Genomic DNA, 19394 nt, shown 5'->3' with positions numbered 1-19394 from the left:
TTTGGGCAAGACTGAATTCTTTTCTTTCCTTAGAGTGAGTTTATTTTCCTGTGAACTACTTGGAAGAAAATTTCCTGTGTGTACTTTCTTCATCCAGGCTACTTAAAATTTGCCTCTACCTCATATTCATAGACTGTATTTGAAGACAGGGCTGGGTTCAAGGGCATGTGACAAGGCCCTTCCCCAGAAGGACACCATGCTTAAGTTTTGAGTAAGGGGCCCTGCATCTTCATTTTGTACCGGGCCCCACAAATGATGTAGCCGGTCCTGTTTGGAGAATAATCAGGTAACTAGAATCCCCTTTTCAAGATCTACTGAGAAGGACATTGAAACTGTCTTAAACTCTAAACCACGTCAGCTTTGGATTCAGTTAGGCCTGTATAGCACTTTCCATTTAGCATTGCTTTAACGTAACCTGAATTCTTCTTGGATGTGTCTTTCTTCTATTAGATTATGAGTTCTTAGGGGTCAGGAGCCATATTTGATTTTCTTTTCAGTCTTCCATGATGCGGCAAAATGCCTCCTCATTGTAGGAGCTCAACAAATTATTGGTACACTTGAATGATATAAGCCCTGTGTGTTTTAACAGTGATGGGAAACCCCAAAAAAGTAAGGTTTGTGCTCCAGATATCAAGAGGAAACAGACACCACAGAATCCAAGGGTACTGATCATCTTGGTGCAAGTAGGTGAAAACGAATAGAGGAAACCACAAGCAATGTTTGGTTCCATCAGAGGCTCAGTGTTAATGTATTCCAGTTCTAATTATTCGTAAGCCTATGGCAGACATCTGTTTTGGAGGTGGAACACTAAGGTCTAATTCTATTCTAAGTTTCTAAAGTTTAAGTGACAGTATTGCTCATTAATTTTTAAGCAAAGCAAATGCCATCTCCTCAGGCCCAGTTAACTTTGATTTAGATGTTATTTAAGACAAATGATTTTGTAGGGTCTGTGTCTCCCTCACTGAAAATGATAATTTTTGACAGATGGGCTGTATGTGCCCTGAGTTCAGACATTAACCTGGCTCTCTCCTAAGAATCAGTCACAGATGGTGATGTGCAGGTCTCAAGTAAGACCCCAGGGTATGCAAAGTAGAGAGCAAACTCATGAAGTAGGAGAAGGGGAGCCTGAAAGCAAAGCCTATATGGTAAAGGAACCTGTTTCCAAGAAACCGAAGGCTCTGGTGTCTCATGAAGGATTTAAAAAATTACACAGTAGAAAACTACAGGGCATAAAACATATTAATGATATTAATATATTAATTTTGGTAGTTTGTCTTTAATCTTCTAAGTCAGCTCCCTATTGAGTATTTTTTCCACAAGTGAGGGATGAGGAGTGGTTTTTAGTTTTCATCAGTTTGAGAACCCCCCCCCCCCCAATACCATTAAATACGCACGAGGTAACATTTGGAAATGACCAAGGACGGTAGGTCCAGAGAGAGCTCAGACTGTTCTGTTTTGGTCACCATCATTAAGTCAAGGTCTCTGTAGATTACACTCCACTGAAGATTCCTTCTCAGCTAATCCTCCTCTCCACTATTTTGATAGGAGCCCCAACCTCCAGCTTGTGAGGGCTGAAACTAGGTACTCTGGAGCTTGTGTGTGGAAGGACTTTGTTCTTTGGTTCTACCACCATGATAAAAGCACCCGAGCTCCTATAGATGATCTGTTGATTTAGAGTAGTTAAGCTTATAATATTGAAATGGACTTTGGTTTTATTTCTGCCATGGAATTAGTAACTGCTTAAGTGTAGTGTTTTAAAACATTTTCTTTCCTGGGTGTTTGGTCAAAGGAAGTAAAATAGTTCTGATTATTTCTGATTAGACTTTTATGTGTTGAATGCAATAATCAGTTCATAGAATTTTTTTCTAAACTTACCTAAGAAATAAAACTGAAAGAGAACTGCTACCTCAGGGCATCTCTGTGTGGCCCAGCATGCGACTCCTTAACCAGTGCACATGGATAAGGTGAGGAAAAGCTGCATGCTGATCAGACTTGTACGAATTAAATTATCCTTTAAGGACTCTATCTAAATGAATCCTTTTGTTTATTCTTAGTAAGACTTGTAAGGGCAGAAACCATTTTTTGTTCGTAAGTTATTCATACTGCCTTGGTAATGCTTAAGTAAAATGTGTTGTACTGCTAGCTAGCACCCCCATGTGCCTGGCATAAGCAAACAAAAATCCTCTCCAAAAAACAATATCAAATTATCTCCACATATAATTTTTCAGTACAACAGCCAGCACAAAGTCAAAGATAACAAGGCAAGGAGGAGACAAGACAGCATGAGCAAGGAGTGTCCAAAACAATAGGTAAAACAGGGGCAGACCCGTAGGCCGTCCTGCTTTTGGAATTACCACTCCATGCAGGGGTGGCAGTGAATGGTCTTGGCTTCCCCAGAATAAGTGTGTAGGAAGCCTCTTAGACCACTCATTAATTCATTCAAGAGTATTTCTTTGAAGGTCAAAATCAGCCCCCATGGAAACAAACTGTCAAATGAAAAATGATCTCTCTCTCATCACTATGGTTCTTTTGACTTTTCTGTACTTTCAGATTTTTTCATAATAAAATGTTGGAGAAAAACACACACGTAGGAATTTCTCTTTCCTTTTCCAGGCTCCCATTCTGGCCCTCCTACCACTGATTTTGAGAGGCCTTAGACTCCAAGATGCACCATTTTAGAGTCAGCCATCACTGGTCTTGCCCATCCTGTCCCTGACAAAAGATGCTTCTTTGATGCTTTCACCCCATTTCTGTCCCTCCTGGCCCATAATTTACACTCTCAGTTCCTTTCCCTACCTGCCCATGAAACTGCTTCAATGAAAGTTAGAGTTACATACTTAACGGTCAGTGTTCAGAACAAGAAATAACAGACATTAATTTCTTCACTTTTGTGGCTATGAAAAAGCATTTCTCCAAACATCTCAAGATTTTCCCCAACCTTTCTCTTATTGCCAAAAGAAAAATATAATCCCTCCACATTTTACTTTCTTTTGGGTTTTATTTTATATGCTGATGGGAGCTTATTTTGCTTTTAGACTCTCCAAAAGACATCTGTTAAAATGTTGTGGGTATTTCAGCAGGAAATGTTTTGAAAATTTGGCTTTAGTGTGTGATCTAACTGATAACACATGGCATTTATAGCAGCTGACTTTCAGAGCTGATTCATTACTATCATGCTATCTTAAACATGAGAAATATTCACTAGAGGGTGGATGCTGTGGTACGCTTGAATATAGGAATAAAACCTTAGAGTGAAGCTGTCCACTGCAAGCCACGTGGGTTCCTAGTCAGGTGATCTGGGACCTTATTTTCATTCTACCCTGGGGCTTATTTGTCCTTAGACCAGGTCCCTGCTTTTCTGCACAGGTTATGGCCTATCTGGGAGATGGAGGGGACCTTGTCTGCCTCAGATTTTTCTTTACTGGAGTGTGTGAATGTGTTGCACATAGACATGAAGTGCCTTGATCTTTCCGGAAGGCTTAAAGGAATCTGGCAATACCTTCTTCACGTAGCACTTTTCCTGCTGCAATTACATAGCACTTTCATTCCATGACACTGTCCCAGAGTCTCCTATTGGCTGGCATTGTGCTCTTCCAAACATGTTTAATAACATCATTTCTGACTCATACTGTGCTTCTCCCTTTCCTCTCTCCTCAACTCCAACATTTACCAAAGTGAATAACTGGGCAAACAGAATGAAGTAAGTAAAAGTTTAGGGTGCATCCTGTGTTTCTCTCTCCTAAGCCTGTCTTCCCTTTCCTGGTGTTTCCTTTTTCACCACTCGCTCCCAGGCAGCCAGGGCCTGCATGCTTCACCAGAGGGCCTGGACGCAGCACCCCCAAGTGCCCAAACCCTTCATGCTGCATTCCCAACCGGCTGTGAGACTTGACAGAAGCCCACAGATGCATTAACATTAATGCGCTGAGAACTCCTAGTGAGAAGCTCAAAGGAACACATCTCTGAGGCAGAATTGTGGAGAGTGGTTATAGGCCAGGAGGGAGATATTTGGGAACAAGTGCCTACTAAGTTCTTCTTTTAACCACTTTATACATTACTATCCATTTAAAACACCAAAATGCATAAATATTCAGGACTGGGAAAAACGGCCTTATCATTGATAAGTCTGCTTTTCCAAATCATACCTTTATTTCTCTTCCCAGACAGATATTGCCACCACCACTTCCTCAGTTCTGAGAAGCACTTGGCGAAAGGAAATATACAAAAGGCCAATAAGCATATGCAAAGGCCCTCAACATCATTTCTCATCAGGAAAATTCAAATGAAAACCATAGTCACATACTGCTATATACTAGAGGGACTAAAATTAAAAAGATCAATAATAACAAGTGTTGGCAAAGATGAAGAGCAGCTAGAACTCTCATAAATTGATTGGGTGAGTATAAAATGGTATAGCTACTTCAGAGACTGTTAGTATCTAACAAACCAAAACATATGTCTCCCCTGTAATTCCCTCTTAGGTATATGGAGGTAAGAAGAATGAGTATGTTCACAAAAAGCCTTGCACAAAAATATTTATAGCAACTTTATTTGTAAAAGTCCCCCCTCCAAAGTCCTCACAACTAGAAACATCTCAAATATCTACCAGCAATAGAATGGATAAACAAATCGGGGACTACCATATTCATATATTGCAGTACTAGTAATAAAAAAGAACATGGTATTGATACATGCAGCATTGACCTCAAAAAAGTATGTGGTGTGAAAGAAGCCAAACACAAAAGAGTATGTGCTCATTCACTTTGAATCCCATCCTGTTGATAGTCTGATAGACATCTTGGGTATGAGATCAGCCCCTAGTGAGCAGAACTTGAATGCAGTGGCAGTGGTGCCGTTTCCACCTCAAGAGAGGCTTTGTGAAAGACAGCATGTAACCGCCAAGAATCTCTCTCTCCTTTTCATCTCAGCTGGAACTGAAGGAAAATTCTTTGGGTGATGGAATGCAAAATGATTTTATGTATATTAAAGTTCAGGAACACTTTGTTTAATGGTGTTCTATTAATGAAGTGATTTAAATGTGCTGAGCATAACAAAATTCTACTTTGAAGCATGTGTGGAAGGTAGTCCCCATGTGAATGGAAAAGAGGGCTCCAGGGAAGCCAGGAGGGAGACCCCTTCCTGCTGCTGCTCAGTCATTTATTCACAGGAATTGCTCTGGATTGTCAAGGAGAGCACAAAACAAGGCCCACTGGACCATGATCAGTGTGATGTTGATGCCAGCGAGTGTCTTATTCATCCCCTGTGGCCAGCTTTGCCAATTAGTGGGGTCACTGCCAAGGGCCATTCAGTATCAGTCCTCAAAGGTTGCTAGCACCAAATAAAAGACATGAGTGGGGAAAGACAGGCCAGGCTTTGAAGTGAAGAGAAGAAGGAGGCTTTGAACTGCTGCAGTCAGCACAAATACCCTCACCCAAATCACAGGAGCAGGCAGTGTGAGTCCCACAGTGGCCCAGCGGTGCAGGGAGAATTCCTCCCTCACCCTCCTGCCTTGCCCTCCGCTGGAGCTCCGAGGTGTGCAGTAACTGAAGAGAAGTTGTAGATTTGGTCTCACTCCAAGTGACACCTTTCCCTTGTGATTCATGCCAGTTGTGGCAAGAGCTCAGCAGGGTCACACTTAACCTTACCGCAGCATATTTTTTAAAAAAAATAACAAAAGATAAAACCTTCTCATGCACAAGCCATGCATGTTCCCCCTTTATTTTTTACCTTTTCCCCCGTTCTTTTTAACTGACTCTTCTTTTAGTATAGCTCTATGAGAGTTACCACATGCATAGACTCATATGACCCTCCCAGTATCAGGATTCAGAACATTTTCATTACCTCAGAAATGTCCCTTGTGCTATCCCTTTAGAGTCATAGTCTCCCCCCCACTCTTAGCCCCTGGCAACCAAGAATCTCTTCTCCATCACCATGGTTTTGTCTTTTTGCAAGTGTCATATAAATGGAATCATACCTTTTGATACTGACTCCCTTCACCCAGCATAACGCCTTTGAGATTCATCCAAGTTGTTGGGTGTATCAGTAATTCATTCCATTTTATTGTGAGTACTAGTCCACTGTCCGCTTACACTCAGAACAGTGAAATGTCTCAGGCGTGCAAGAAAACGTGAACCTGAGCATATTCTGTAACGATGTGTACAAACAAGTAATTTTATTCGCTGCTCCACAGCCAGGCTCATGTTTTAAAAAGAAAGAATTCCAAAACTAGAATCTGCAATAAGGAATTTTCTCTATTTCTCACAATATTTGATATTAACCAGACTCATTGGCTAATGCTTTCATTAGCTATTGTGCTGCCTGTTCAGCTGTTGGCTGTCAGCTGCACATCTATTCTTCCGTACTCTGCTCTGCCGGGACTCTGAAAATAACATTTCTTTCTCACCAGCTGCTCGCTGTTAGGTTCTGTCCTAGGCGTGTCAGCTCCTTTCGGCAGTTACTATCTCTGTGTCGCCTCCATTTCCCATTTGCTGTGTCTGTTTTACATTACCTTCCCTATATTGAGTTCTCTCTGTTAAAATAACTGGTGTGGATTCTGTGTTTCTGGCTGGACCCTGACCGGTGAAGTACATGGTACCAGGCTTTCACCCCTGGCTTGCTCGTGTCTAAGACATCTAAATTACCTGTTACCTCTGGTTCCTTAGCCCATGAGGAAAACAGGAACCAGTGTGATGTTCCATGGGGTGTCAAGATGATAATGATCTCTGCAGCTTGTGGCAGAGAACAGGAGAACTGATGTCATCTCAAAAGCAGACTGCTTCTGGTGATTCTCGAAATGGGTATAGAGGGAAAAAGTATTTGCCAGGGTCAGTAGCTGTATAGTTCCATGTCCTAGGTGCTGTGCTGACTTGCCCCAGGGAGAATAGTGTATCAGAACAGCAGCTATGAGTAAAGTCACAAGTTACTTATAGGCAGTCTCTAAGATCTGTCCACCTTTTGCAAGACCAGACAGCTGAGCTAAATGGAGCATGTGACAGGCATCACCACTCCTGCAGTCTTACATTTGAAACTAATGTCAGGCTTTTCTCTCCCTACTATACCAAGAAGAAACCTCTAGAAATTGAGGAAGTTCATCCTGTACACACACGGTCTGGTATCTTCATAAAGCACTGCTCTTTCTGATCATGTTATTTCTGTGCTCAGAATTCTTCAATAATTTCCTTTGTCTGTGGAATAGATTCATACGTTTTAGTCTGACATTCAAGATCCTTCAAGATCTGGCCTATTGAAGCACTGCAGCCAAACCAAAGAATTTGAATTTATGTATATGCACTTCATTTTCTCCTGCCTGTGTGAGCTTGCTCTCATGGTTTCCTCAGCCTATAATCCTTTTCCTCCCAGCGTACATATTGAAATTCTACCCCGTCCTTCAACGCCTTTTCAGATGCTCCCTTTACCATGAAGTTTAATCCTAACATCCAACTCCATTCTAACACCACGTACCAGTTAGGTGTTAATACCTTATGCTTAGTAACATATGATTTTCTCTAGTATCCCATGTACTCTGGATGGCAGAAATTATGTCTCTCATTTTTGTGTCAGTTAATTTTTTTTCTAAATGAAGGAATAAATAAGAGGCCACAGTGGGAGAGCGGGCATTTCAAGTGGAGATAGTTTTGAGAATGCAGGATATTTTCTCGAGAAGCACATGTAGCTTGGTTTGGCTGCGGTCTAGGGTCTGTGCAAAGAATTTGTGGGAAATCCTTCTGGGAAGGTAAGTTAGGACCAGATCGTACAGAGGCTGAAGAGTTGGGCTAAGGATTTGAACTTATTTCTTTAGGCAGAAGGAAGGAATTGAAGGTTTAGGATTAGGGAAGAATTTTTATGTCAAAGATTCTTATACCGTTAGAATTATTCTTAATTGATTTAAAGGAGCAAACTGGATGAGATAAAGGAAATCACTTAGACTGAAGCAAGAGAAACTTAATTTAGATCAACAGAACCATTTTGAGACAGGCCACAAGACAACAGAATATTTCTAGAGAGCTTGCAAAACTATGAAGATATTTTATAAAAGCAAAACACGACCTGTCTAGGACACTGTGGTATGTGTAATTCTTTTTACAACAAAGGAAAGGCTTGGTCAGCATTTCTCAGTCTCAGTCGTGTAAACCAATAGAATATCAGGACTCTCTAGGGAGGACTCATGGAGAAAGAGAAGAAAGGAAGAAGCTGGATGAGAGGAGACACAGCTGGGGAGGGGAGAGAGAGAGGCGCAGTGAGAAGGTCTGTATCCCAGGGCAGGTCAAATACTGTTGAAATGCCCCTCCTGCCAGCTCTAGTCTTTGAGCCCTCTTTTGGCTCAGAACTCCACTCCGTCTTGTCATTCTTCTGTAAGCCAGTTTAGTTTTCCTCAGAAGCTACTTTCTCATAAGACCTATTTTCTTCTTCTTGATAGAAAATGGAAGAGTGAACATGGTCATTGTTTATAGTTCTGGACTATGACCAAGGGGGCCTGGGTCCTAGTTTGAGTGATTGCCTTCATTTACTTCCCAATAAGGCTGTTGGAATGTCCCCTGTCCTTCAGATGTACCTCCTTGGTAAGAAGAAAAGTATGATTTGACAGACTTATTTTAAAATCCCTGGATGTACCGTGTGATAAGTTAGAAAATTACTATCAGGCTATGAAATGACAAAGAATCCCTGATATTCTTTCCAGGCTAATTTTATGAAGTCTGACAAAGAGAGTAACTGTGTGAACACAATATGGTGGAAAGAGTTAACCGTCAATCCCGATGATAAGGATTTAGGCCTCGGTGTTCTTTGGGAACCTGATCAGACTTTGCCACAGGGCTCCATCTCTTGTCAAGCTTCGTCATCCACTACCACAGAGACCATTAGATATTCTAGCCCTGGATCACTGATGAAGGTTGGAGAGGGACGCTTGGTGAAATTGCTGGAGCATCTCACCACATTTGAGGAAGGATGATTTCTGTGCCTTTCTGTCCAGACCTCAGAATCTAAGTAGGGACTTAGACTCCAAGGGTCCCCATGGACCTGACTGCAAGCTGAATGCAGCGACAGGAGATGTTTCAGCTCAAGTGCCGACTCCAATCAGTAGTGGCTATCTGGACTGTTTGGGAAAGATTGCTACAATCTGTTGGGAATGCCTACCTTAGCCTTGCACAGGGAAAGAACAGGTAAATGTCTCAAGTGTTCGAGGCCCACATCTAGGCCTGGACCAAGGGACCTTACTGATGAGAACAGATGAGCTAGACATCCCATTCAGCAGAGGATGAGGGTGAGCTGCTATGACACATTGTCTCCACACTCTGAAATGGGACTCTGTGCCATGAGGGTGCCCTGGGAGCCAAAGTGTCATTTACCATAGCAACTTCTAGTTATCTTAGATTAGATTCTCTGTGGTCTTCTGAATTTTGCTTTTAAAGAATTTTTTTAAATTTTTGCTGAATTTTGCTTTTAAAGAATTTTTTAATTTTTCTTTTAAAGAAAAGAAATTACAAACTAAGTATGTCCTGGTTGCACTTACTTTTTCCAGAAGCCATATATCTATCATAGGCACTGGGGTACAAGTCCCAACCCAGGAACTGTGGAATATTTATGGCTGTGTGTGTGTGTGTGTGTGTGTGTTAACTTTCTATTTTGAAATAATTGAATATTTACACAGAAGTTGCAAGAATAGTAGAGAAGATTCCCATATACTCTTTATCCAGCATTTCCTAATGTTAACATCGTACATAACCATAGTACATTTATTGAAAGCAGAAAATTAACATTGATAAATACTATTTACCAATTTATTAACCTTATTTGGCTTTTACCAGTTTTCCCACTAATGTCCCTTTTCTGGTCCAGAATCCAATCCAGGATCCCACATTGCATTTAGTTGTCAAATCTCCTTCGTGTCCTTCAGTTTGTGGTAATCCCTCAATCATTGCTTTAATGACCATGACACTTTTGGAGAGTACTGTCCAATTATTTTCTAGAATATTCCTTAATTTTGGGTTGTCTGACATTTTCTTATGATTAGATTGAGGTTACACATTTTTATCAAAAATCCCACGGAAATGTCATCTCATTGCATTATATCGGGAGGTTCATATACAGCTGTGCCCTAATGCTGCTGATGTTAATTTTGATCACTTGGCTAGGATGGTGGCTGTCAGCTTTCTGCAGCTAAAATTACTATTTTCTGTTTGTAATCAACAAGTGTCTTGTGGGAGAAAGTTTGAGAAGCTGCAGACATCCTATTTCTCAACACAGTTTCACCCAGCTAATTTTAGCATTCATCGATGATTATTATAATGCCCATAAAACTTGTTACTGTCATATTTGGCTAATGGTGATTTTTAAAATTTATGTTGATACTTCCACATTTATTAATTAGAACTCTTCTGTAAGGAAGAGCTACCCTACCCCCATGCATGTATTTATTTATCTCAATTTACTTATATCAGTATAGACTCAGGGATATTTATTCTGAGTTATAATCCATTACTATCACTATTTTATTGCTCAAAGTGTCCCAGATTTAGCTATTGGGAGCTCCTTCAAGTTGGCTTCTGTACCCTTTTGACATGCCTCCTATTATTTTTTGAGCACTTTCTTGCTTTTCAGCATCTTAAGATATTCTAGACTTATCTTACATTTTCCCTGGCCCAGCCCTCGAATAAATTTCTCCAAGATCCCTGGTTTATATTTTTAGAGAATGGTATTTAGAAAGAAGATGTAAGTGGGGCACCTGGGTGGCTCAGTTGGTTAAGTGTCTGCCTTCAGCTCAGGTCGCGATCCCAGAGTCCTGGGATTGAGCCCTGCATCAGGCTCCCTGCTCAGTGGGGAGCCTGCTTCTCTTTCGCCCTCTTCCTGCCGCTTCCCCTGCTTGTGTTCTCTCTCTCTCTGTCAAATAAATAAATAAAATCTTTTTTTTTTTAAAAAAGAAAGAAGATGTGGGCAGTAGACGTGCTCAATGTTACCAGAGTATCATTGCTTCTAAGGCCCTGTCAGATGACAGAGCTAAGAAATATGTTTGTATACTTGTACATGCACGTATACACATTTATTTTATGCCTATCTGTCTGCATATACATGTATATATCTCTGTGTTTGAGAATATACATATGAATTTATACTGATATTTTAGATGTAATCCAACACCAAAGGATTCATTCTAGACTTTCCCCTTTCCTTATTTGTAACTCCTTTCTCTAGCAATGACAAACTCATTATCATTATCCACAACATATTTGCTCAGTCCTATCATGCACATAAAGTAGTTTCAGAATTTCTAGCTCATTCTTTGTGAAGAACAAATTTACCAACTAGAGTATGATATTTGTGTACAGTTCCTTTTGTCTTTAGCTTTCCACCGTTGCTTCAGACATGGCTCCTCCTACAGGAGCTCCCACTTGGGGATGGGGCCTCAGGCCTCCACATTACTGTGGAGTGAAGAACTGGAGGAGATCAAGGAGACCAGCTTTTCCCACAGTCAGATCACTGACCTGTACAGCCAGTTCCCCAGCCTGGACAAAGGCGAGAATGGGGCCCTCAGCTGGGAAGATTTCCAGCTGATTCTAGAACTTGTCATCAACCTACTGGGGGCCGGCTCATTAGTGCCTTCTTTCCAGAGAGAGAAGACCAGGTACACTTCCATTGATTCACAAAAACTGGCTCATTTCCAACCCACTGAATAGAGTGCAAAGAGCAAGATGAGAATGGACCAGAACCATTCAACAGCTGAAGCAACGAACTATACTTTGCTTTTTGGCTATATGATTTGGATAAAGATGACAGGATCTCCCGCAATGAGCTGTCCAGGTGCTATGCATGATGGATGGTGTGAATATGCCAGATGAACAACTGGGTAGCATCACAGGACCATCCAGGAGGCTGATCAGGATGGGGATGGTACCATATCTTTTGCAAAATTTGTTGGGTTTTGGAGAAAGTGGGCATAGAACAGGAAGTCAGCATCCAATTTCTTGACTAAAAAGCTGAGACCAGACTATTCCTTGCTCTCTAGTATTTAAAAACTGGAACTTGAGAGTCTTCCTATCTGCCAGCCCCACCTCCATCCTATCATCCCCTTTCTGCCAAGATACCACTGCTCTTGCAGGACAACCCCACATGTGCTCTGTTAACAAAAACCTGCCATTGACGTAAAGAGGACATTCCAGAATGGCACACCCAGCCTGTTTCTCTTCAGTATCCATTCACCTGTTCTCCATTTACAAATATCTCCCCCAGTCATGCTGCTGAATGCTGAATGTCCATCCTGTCTGAGAAAGGGAGGGAGGGGGAAGGACTCTTGCCAAGAACCGGCCAAGCACGCTTTCCCTGCGTGTAGACTATAGCCATGCTGCCTTCCCTTCAGCTACATTTCAGCATGCTCCTACAAACTTTTCCATATGTCCATTGCTCTGTCGCCCAGCATACCATTCAGTCGATCTTTCAGTCTTCCTGCTTTTTATTATGCCTGAGTTCTCTCTGTTTTACCTGGCACCTCAAGCTATGCCTGTTAAATACATAGTTAACTTAACAAGACGGTTCTATGGTCTGGAAGTTTTTATCTACCTTTGCTCATAAATAAGCCTCTGGGATGTTATATCCCCAGGAGCTTTTTGGGAATCATCATTTCTCTCAGAGAATATGACCATCTCTTGGTCCCCTGCACTCTGCTCTGTTATCAAAGGGCTGCTGGATGGAGATGTTTATCTTAAAAGGTGAAAGGTGTCAAGCCAAACTTCTAGGGGGCTTGCCCAGTCCCTCAATGTCTGGCCTCTGATACTCCATGCATAGAGTACCTATAGGGCTACTCTTGTTCTTCAGAAAATAGCCATATGCCTGCAGGTTTGCTCAGCTTGGGGGCACTGTCACCACCAGAGTGGCTGCTCTGACAGTATGCTTGGGGACCTTCTCATGGGTTTTTGAACAAGGGCACCCTAAAAGCCTCCTGTATTCCCATCTCTGCTGCATGGTTTATGCCTCAGTGTTGCATGCCCTGGGATGTTTTTCACGTCACATTTCCAAGTAGAAAGGTTAGAGTTACAGAGATGCCTAATTTATCTGTCCAAGAGATTTAAAGATCGTCCTTAGGATCCTGAAGGTTTTTGCACTTGGCAAATGATTATGGTAAAGCTATAGTCCACTCCCAGTGGAAGTCCAAAGCATTGACTGTATTGTCACATTAGCTGCCTCGTTACATTGACTACCTACCTCCATGTGTAGATTACTGTTAATCTCTTAGAAACATGGGATCTGGCATTGGTGGCACAATACGATGTGGCATTATAGACCTTTCAGCAATCCAGAGCAGCTTATTTGCCCAAGTCAGCTTGAAAACCTCATTGAATCAGGCAGTTGCCATCCTAATGTCCAAATCTGTTCATTTATATATCTGCCCAAGGCTAACTTCCCCTGACTCATCACTTGCTTGTTTGCTTCCTTGCTTTGGAAGGAGGATGTGCACACAATTCCTTAGGAAGGGAATGGCTAAAGAATATCACTGCAAAGGAAAGGGAGAAGAATGGGGAACAGAGGAGCAGCCAGATGGGATGGTTGGAGTATAAATGAATGAGGAATTCTGTACAAGTATCATTCTGGCTTTGTGATCAAGTGATGTAATATAGGAATCGTACAAAAGGGAAGAATTGTCTGATACTTATCTATTCAGTACCTCAGAGGCTCTTTGACTTGAATCTTTAAAGTTCCTAAGTTTACGGCTTTTCCCTCTTTTGGTGTTTTAAAACTGTTTGAATCCATGGTTGTGCCTTATTGTTCTATTTAAAATTATATTCATCAATCCATCAGTAAATATTCTTGGTTAAAATGAAACAAAACAAAAACACTTCTTTCCAAAGTTACTTAGGCTTAGCTATTTTCTTTCCCACCTCCTTTAGTGTGATTATGATATTCATTTGAAATATAGTTAGGTTTATTTGTTACTGTTTGCTTTCCATTTTGGGTTCTCCTCACATTCTGGTTCATATTATTTATTTATTGGGGGGGGCTGGTATGTAAAACATTACCTGGCTTCTAAGAGTTAGACCTACCCCAAAAATAGAAGTGTCACTCCCTCGATTCTACTACCTCCTTCCCATCCCCCATTCTTTCTAGCCTGTTCCCACTTACTCCCTGTTGGTAAACCAATCTCTTTAGTTTCAGGTTTGTCCTTCCTGTACAGTTTTGCAGTCATGCTTGTTTTGAAAAAACAGGTTTGTGCCAACATGACTGATATATCTTAGAGAACAGTTTGAGCTTCACGTGAATTTCGTGTTTGCTTATGGACAGTTTCATGCATGAGAAATTCTAGGTGAACCCAGAGTGTACACCCAGCTGACCTGAGCTGGGTAAGAATACGTAAAATGCACATACTTCAGACATCTCTGAGTTCCCCTGGTTTACCCGTGTCTTAGAAGCCACACCCATCCACACCTGGGGCTACAACCTTCCACCGCTTTGCACCAATTCACAAGCTACAGCCGTTCTGATCCCCATTCTACCAGCAAACTTCAGGGCTTTTTCTAGGTAAAGTGACATGTTTATTGCATTATATTTCTTAACTATTTAATGTGTAAAATTGCGTTACTGCTTTTTTTATTAGGTTCCTATCTGTGTGTGTGTGTTTGTGTGTGTGTGTGTGTGTGTGTGTGACAGAAGAAGTTTACTGAATGTTGTACTCTGTGTTCCCCTTAAACCTTCTGGTTTTTATTGTGGAATTTTGCATAGTGTGGAGATATTTAGGGATGACTATATTGTGTTATAGCAGAATTGACTTTTTTTAAAAAGACTATTTCTTTTATACAAATAAGTGAATACCTGTATATTCTCTTCTATATCCTTTTCTCAAACATGAAGGGTAGCATACAATAGACACTCATTTGGGCTTTGCCTCTTTCCTATGACTTACTCATTCCATAACTGGAAGCCTGGATCTTCCTCTCCCCTTCACCCATTTTGCCCAACCCCTCACAGCCCTCCCCTCTGGCAACCATCAGTTTGTTCTCTGTGTTTGTAGGTCTAATTCTGCTTTTTGTTAATTCATTTATTGGTTTTTTTTTTTAGATTCCACTTATGAGTGGAATCATATCATATTTGTCTTTCTTAGTCTTATTTCACTTAGCATAATATCCTGTGGGCCTATCCATATTGTCTCAAGTGGCATGATGCCATCCTTTTTTGTGGCTGTGTAATATTCCATATAGATGGATCTTGTTTTGTTTTTTTACTATGCATGCTGTTTTTATTTATTATTTTTTTAAATTTAAATTTATTTTAGTTCCAGTATAGTTAACATACAATGTTATATTAGTTTCAGGTGTACAATATAGTGATTCAACAATTCCATACACTACTCAGTGCTGCTCTTCATGACAAGTGCACTCTTTAATCACCTGTTTCACCCCCCTCCACCTCCCTTCTGGTAACCATCAGCTTGTTCTCTATAGTTAAGAGTCTGTTTTTTGGTTTGTCTCTCTTTTTCTTTGTTCATTTGTTTTGTTTCTTAAATTCTGCATATGAATGAAATATGATATTTGTCTTTCTCTGACTGATTTATTTTACTTGACATTATACCCTCTAGATCTATCCATATTGTTGCAAACAGCAAGATTTCATTCTTTTTTATGGCTGAGTAATGTAGATATACCACCTCTTTTTTATCCACTTGTCTATCGATGGACAATTGCTTGCTTCCATAATTTGGCTATTGTACATAATGTTGCAGTAAACATAGGGGTGCATATATTTTTTCGAACTAGTGTTTTTGGATTCTTTGGGTAAATACCCAGTAGTGGAATTACTGGATTATGTGGTAATTCTAATTTAATTTTTTTATTTTTTTTATTAATTTTTTTTTGATGCAAAGTTCGATGATTCATTAGTTGCGTATAACACCCAGTGCACCATGCAATACTTGCCCTCCTTACTATCCATCACCAGCCTATCCCATTCCCCCACCCCCCTCCCCTCTGAAGCCCTCAGTTTCTCAGAGTCCATAGCCTCTCATGCCTCATTCTGCCTTCTGATTACCCCCCCTTTCTTTATCCCTTTCTTCTCCTACTGACCTTCCTAGTTCTTATGTTCCATAGATGAGAGAAACCATATGATAATTGTCTTTCTCTGCTTGACTTATTTCACTTAGCATTATCTCCTCCAATGCCGTCCATGTTGCAGCAAATGTTGAGAAGTCGTTCTTTTTGATAGCTGAGTAATATTCCATTGTATATATGGACCACAACTTCTTAATCCAGTCATCTGTTGAAGGGCATCTCAGCTGCTTCCACGATTTAGCTATTGTGGACAATGCTGCTATGAACATTGGGGTGCATATGGCCCTTCTCTTCACTACGTCTGTATCTTTGGGGTAAATACGCAGTAGTGCAATGGCTGGATCATAGGGTAGCTCAATTTTTAACTTTTTAAGGGACCTCCACACTGTTTTCCAGAGTGGCTGTACCAACTCGCATTCCCACCAACAATGTAGGAGGGATCCCCTTTAATTTTTAAAGGAACTTCCATACTGTTTTTCACAGTGACTGAACCAGTTTGCATTCCCAAAAGTGCACGAGGGTTCTTTTTCTCCACATCTTTGCCAACACTTGTTATTTCTTATCTTTTATTTTAAGCCCTTCTGACCAGTATAAGGTGATTATGGTTTTGATTTGTATTTCCCTGATAATTAGTGATGTTGCACATTTTTTCCTGTGTTGGCCATCAGTAAGTCTGCTTTGGAGAAATGTCTGTTTATGTCTTCCGCTCATTTTTAATTGGATTGTTTATTTTTTGGTATTGAGTTATATAAGTTCTTTATATATTTTGGATACAAGCCCTTCATTGGATATGCCATTTACAAATATCTTCAGTAGCTTGTCTTTTAGTTTCATTGATTGTTTCCTTTGCTGTGCAGAAGCTTTTTATTTTTATGTAGCCCAATAGTTTATTTTTCCTTTGTTTCCCTTGCCTCAGGAGACAAAATCTAGAAAAATGTTCCTATAGCTGGTGTCAGAGAAATTATTGCCTGTCCTCTCTTCTACAGTATTTATGGCTTCAGGGTCATAGTTAGGTCCATAATCCCTTTGAGTTTATTTTTGCATATGCTTTAAGAAAATGGTCCAGTTTCATTCTTTTACATGTAGCTGCCCAGTTTCCCAGTACTATTTGTTGAAGAGACTTTTTCCCATTGCATATTCTTGCTTCTTTTGTTGAAGATTAATTGGCCATATAATTGTGGGTTTATTTCTGGGCTCTCTGTTCTGTTCTGTTGATCTATGTCTGCTTTTGTGGCAGTATCATACTGTTTTGATCATTATAGCTTTGTAACATATCTTGAAATCTGGGATTGTGATACCTCCAGTTCTGTTCTTTTTCAGGATTGCTTTTGACTGTTTGGGGTCTTTTGTGATTCTAAACAAATTTTAGGATTATTTGTTCTAGTTTTGTGAAAAAATGCTTTTGGTGGTTTGATAGGGATTTTCATTAAATCCGTAGATTGCTTTGGGTAGTATAGATATTAACAATGCTTGTTCTTCCAGTCCACGGGAATAGAATATCTTTCCATTTCTTTGTGTCATCTTCAATTTCTTTCATTAATGCTTTATAGTTTTCAGAGTACAGCTCTTTTACCTCCTTAGTTGAGTTTATTCCTAGGGATTTTATTATTTTTGGTGCAATTGTAAATGGGACTGTTTTCTTAATTTCTCCTTCTGCTACTTCATTATCAGTATATAGAAATGCAGTGGATTTCTGTATATTGATTTTGTATCCTGAAACCTAACTGAATTAACTTATCAGTTCTAGAATTTTTTTGGTGGAGTCTTTCAGGTTTTCTGTAGAGTATCATGTCGTCTATAAATAGTGCAAGTTTTACTTCTTCCTTACCAGTTTGGATACCTTTTCTTTCTTTTTGTTCGATTGCTGTGGCTAGGACTTCCAGTACTATATTGAATAACAGTGGTGAGAGTGGACATTCTTGTCTTGTTCCTGACCTTGGGGGAATAGCTTTCAGTTTTTCCCATTGCGTATGATGCTAACTGTGGGTTTTTCGTATATGGCCTTTATTATGTTGAGGTATGTTTCCTCTAAACCTACTTTGTTAAGGTTTTTATCATGAATGGATATTGTAGTTTGTCAAATGCATTTTCTGCATCTATTGAAATGATCGTAAGGTTTTTTTCCCTTTCTCTTGTTAATGAGATGATCATATTGATTGATTTGTAAATAGTGAGCCATTTACTGAGTATCCCTAGAATAAATCCCACTTGATCATGGTGAATGGTTTTTTTTTTTAATGTAATGTTGGATTCAGTTTCCTAATATTTTTGTTTGTTTTAGTTTCCTAATATTTTGTTAAGTATTTTTGCATCTATGTTAATCAGAGATATTGGCCTGTAGTTCTCTTTTTTTGTAGTGTCTTTATCTGGTTTTGGTATCAGGGTAATGCTGAACTTGTAGAATAAATTTGGAGGCTTTCCTTCCTTTCTATTTTTTGGAATAGTTTGAGAAGAATAGGTATTAACTCTTCTTTAAATGTTTGGTAGAATTCACCTGTGAAGCCAGCTGATGCTGGACTTTGATTTGTTAGGAGTTTTGTTTTTTTTTTTAAAGATTTTATTTATTTATTTGACAGAGATAGAGACAGCCAGCGAGAGAGGGAACACAAGCAGGGGGAGTGGGAGAGGAAGAAGCAGGCTCACAGCGGAGGAGCCCGATGTGGGGCTCGATCCCATAACGCCGGGATCACGCCCTGAGCCAAAGGCAGACGCTTAACCGCTGTGCCACCCAGGCGCCCCTGTTAGGAGTTTTTTGATTACACACTCAATTTCATTGCTGGTAATCAATCGTTCAATTTTCTATTTCTTCCCGATTCCGTTTTGGGAGGTTATATGTTTCTATTTATTTTAGGTTGTCCAATTTGTTGGTGTATACTTTTTCATAATACTCTCTTTTAGTCCTTTGTATTTCCATGATGTTGGTTGTTATTTCTCCTTCTTTATTTCTGATTTTGTTCGAGTCTCCCCCCCTCCCCCGCTTTTTTTCATGAGTCTGGCTAAAGGTTTATCAATTTTGTTCATCTTTTCAAAGAACCAGCTCCTGGTTACAATGTTCTGTTTTGTTTTTTTGGTTTTTTGGGTTTTTTTTAGTTTCTATTTTGTTTATTTCCACTCTAATATTTATTATTTCCTTCCTTCTACTGGTTTTGAGTTTTGTTTGTTCTTTTTCTAAGTCTTTTAGGTGTAAGGTTAGGTTGTTGATTTGAGATTTTTCTTGCTTCTTTATGTAGGACTGTATTGCTAAACACTTTCCTCTTAGAATAGCTTTTTCTGCATCCCAAAGATTTTGTACTGTTGTATTTTCATTTTCATTTGTCTCCATGTATTTTTTTATTTCCTCTTTGACTTCTTGGTTGACCCAGTCATTGGTTA

General features: G+C 40.0%; 1 protein-coding gene, 1 long non-coding RNA gene and 1 pseudogene across 3 annotated transcripts in view; 2 read left to right on the top strand and 1 right to left on the bottom strand.

Annotated features, from left to right (window-relative positions):
* Window positions 1-19394, bottom strand: part of NHS (NHS actin remodeling regulator) — a 337890-nt gene that overhangs the window by 17018 nt on the left and 301478 nt on the right. The gene's annotated exons all lie outside the window — the stretch shown is intronic.
* LOC113242263 (uncharacterized) overlaps window positions 1-19394 on the top strand; it is a 92441-nt gene that overhangs the window by 18382 nt on the left and 54665 nt on the right. The gene's annotated exons all lie outside the window — the stretch shown is intronic.
* LOC113242262 (calcineurin B homologous protein 1-like) lies at window positions 11138-14531 on the top strand (annotated as a pseudogene).

The sequence above is a fragment of the Ursus arctos genome, chromosome X (genome assembly GCF_023065955.2).
Source record: "Ursus arctos isolate Adak ecotype North America chromosome X, UrsArc2.0, whole genome shotgun sequence".
Lineage (NCBI taxonomy): Eukaryota > Metazoa > Chordata > Mammalia > Carnivora > Ursidae > Ursus > Ursus arctos.
The sequence above is the reverse complement of the archived record's forward strand: the minus strand, read 5'-3'. Positions and strand labels throughout refer to the sequence as shown.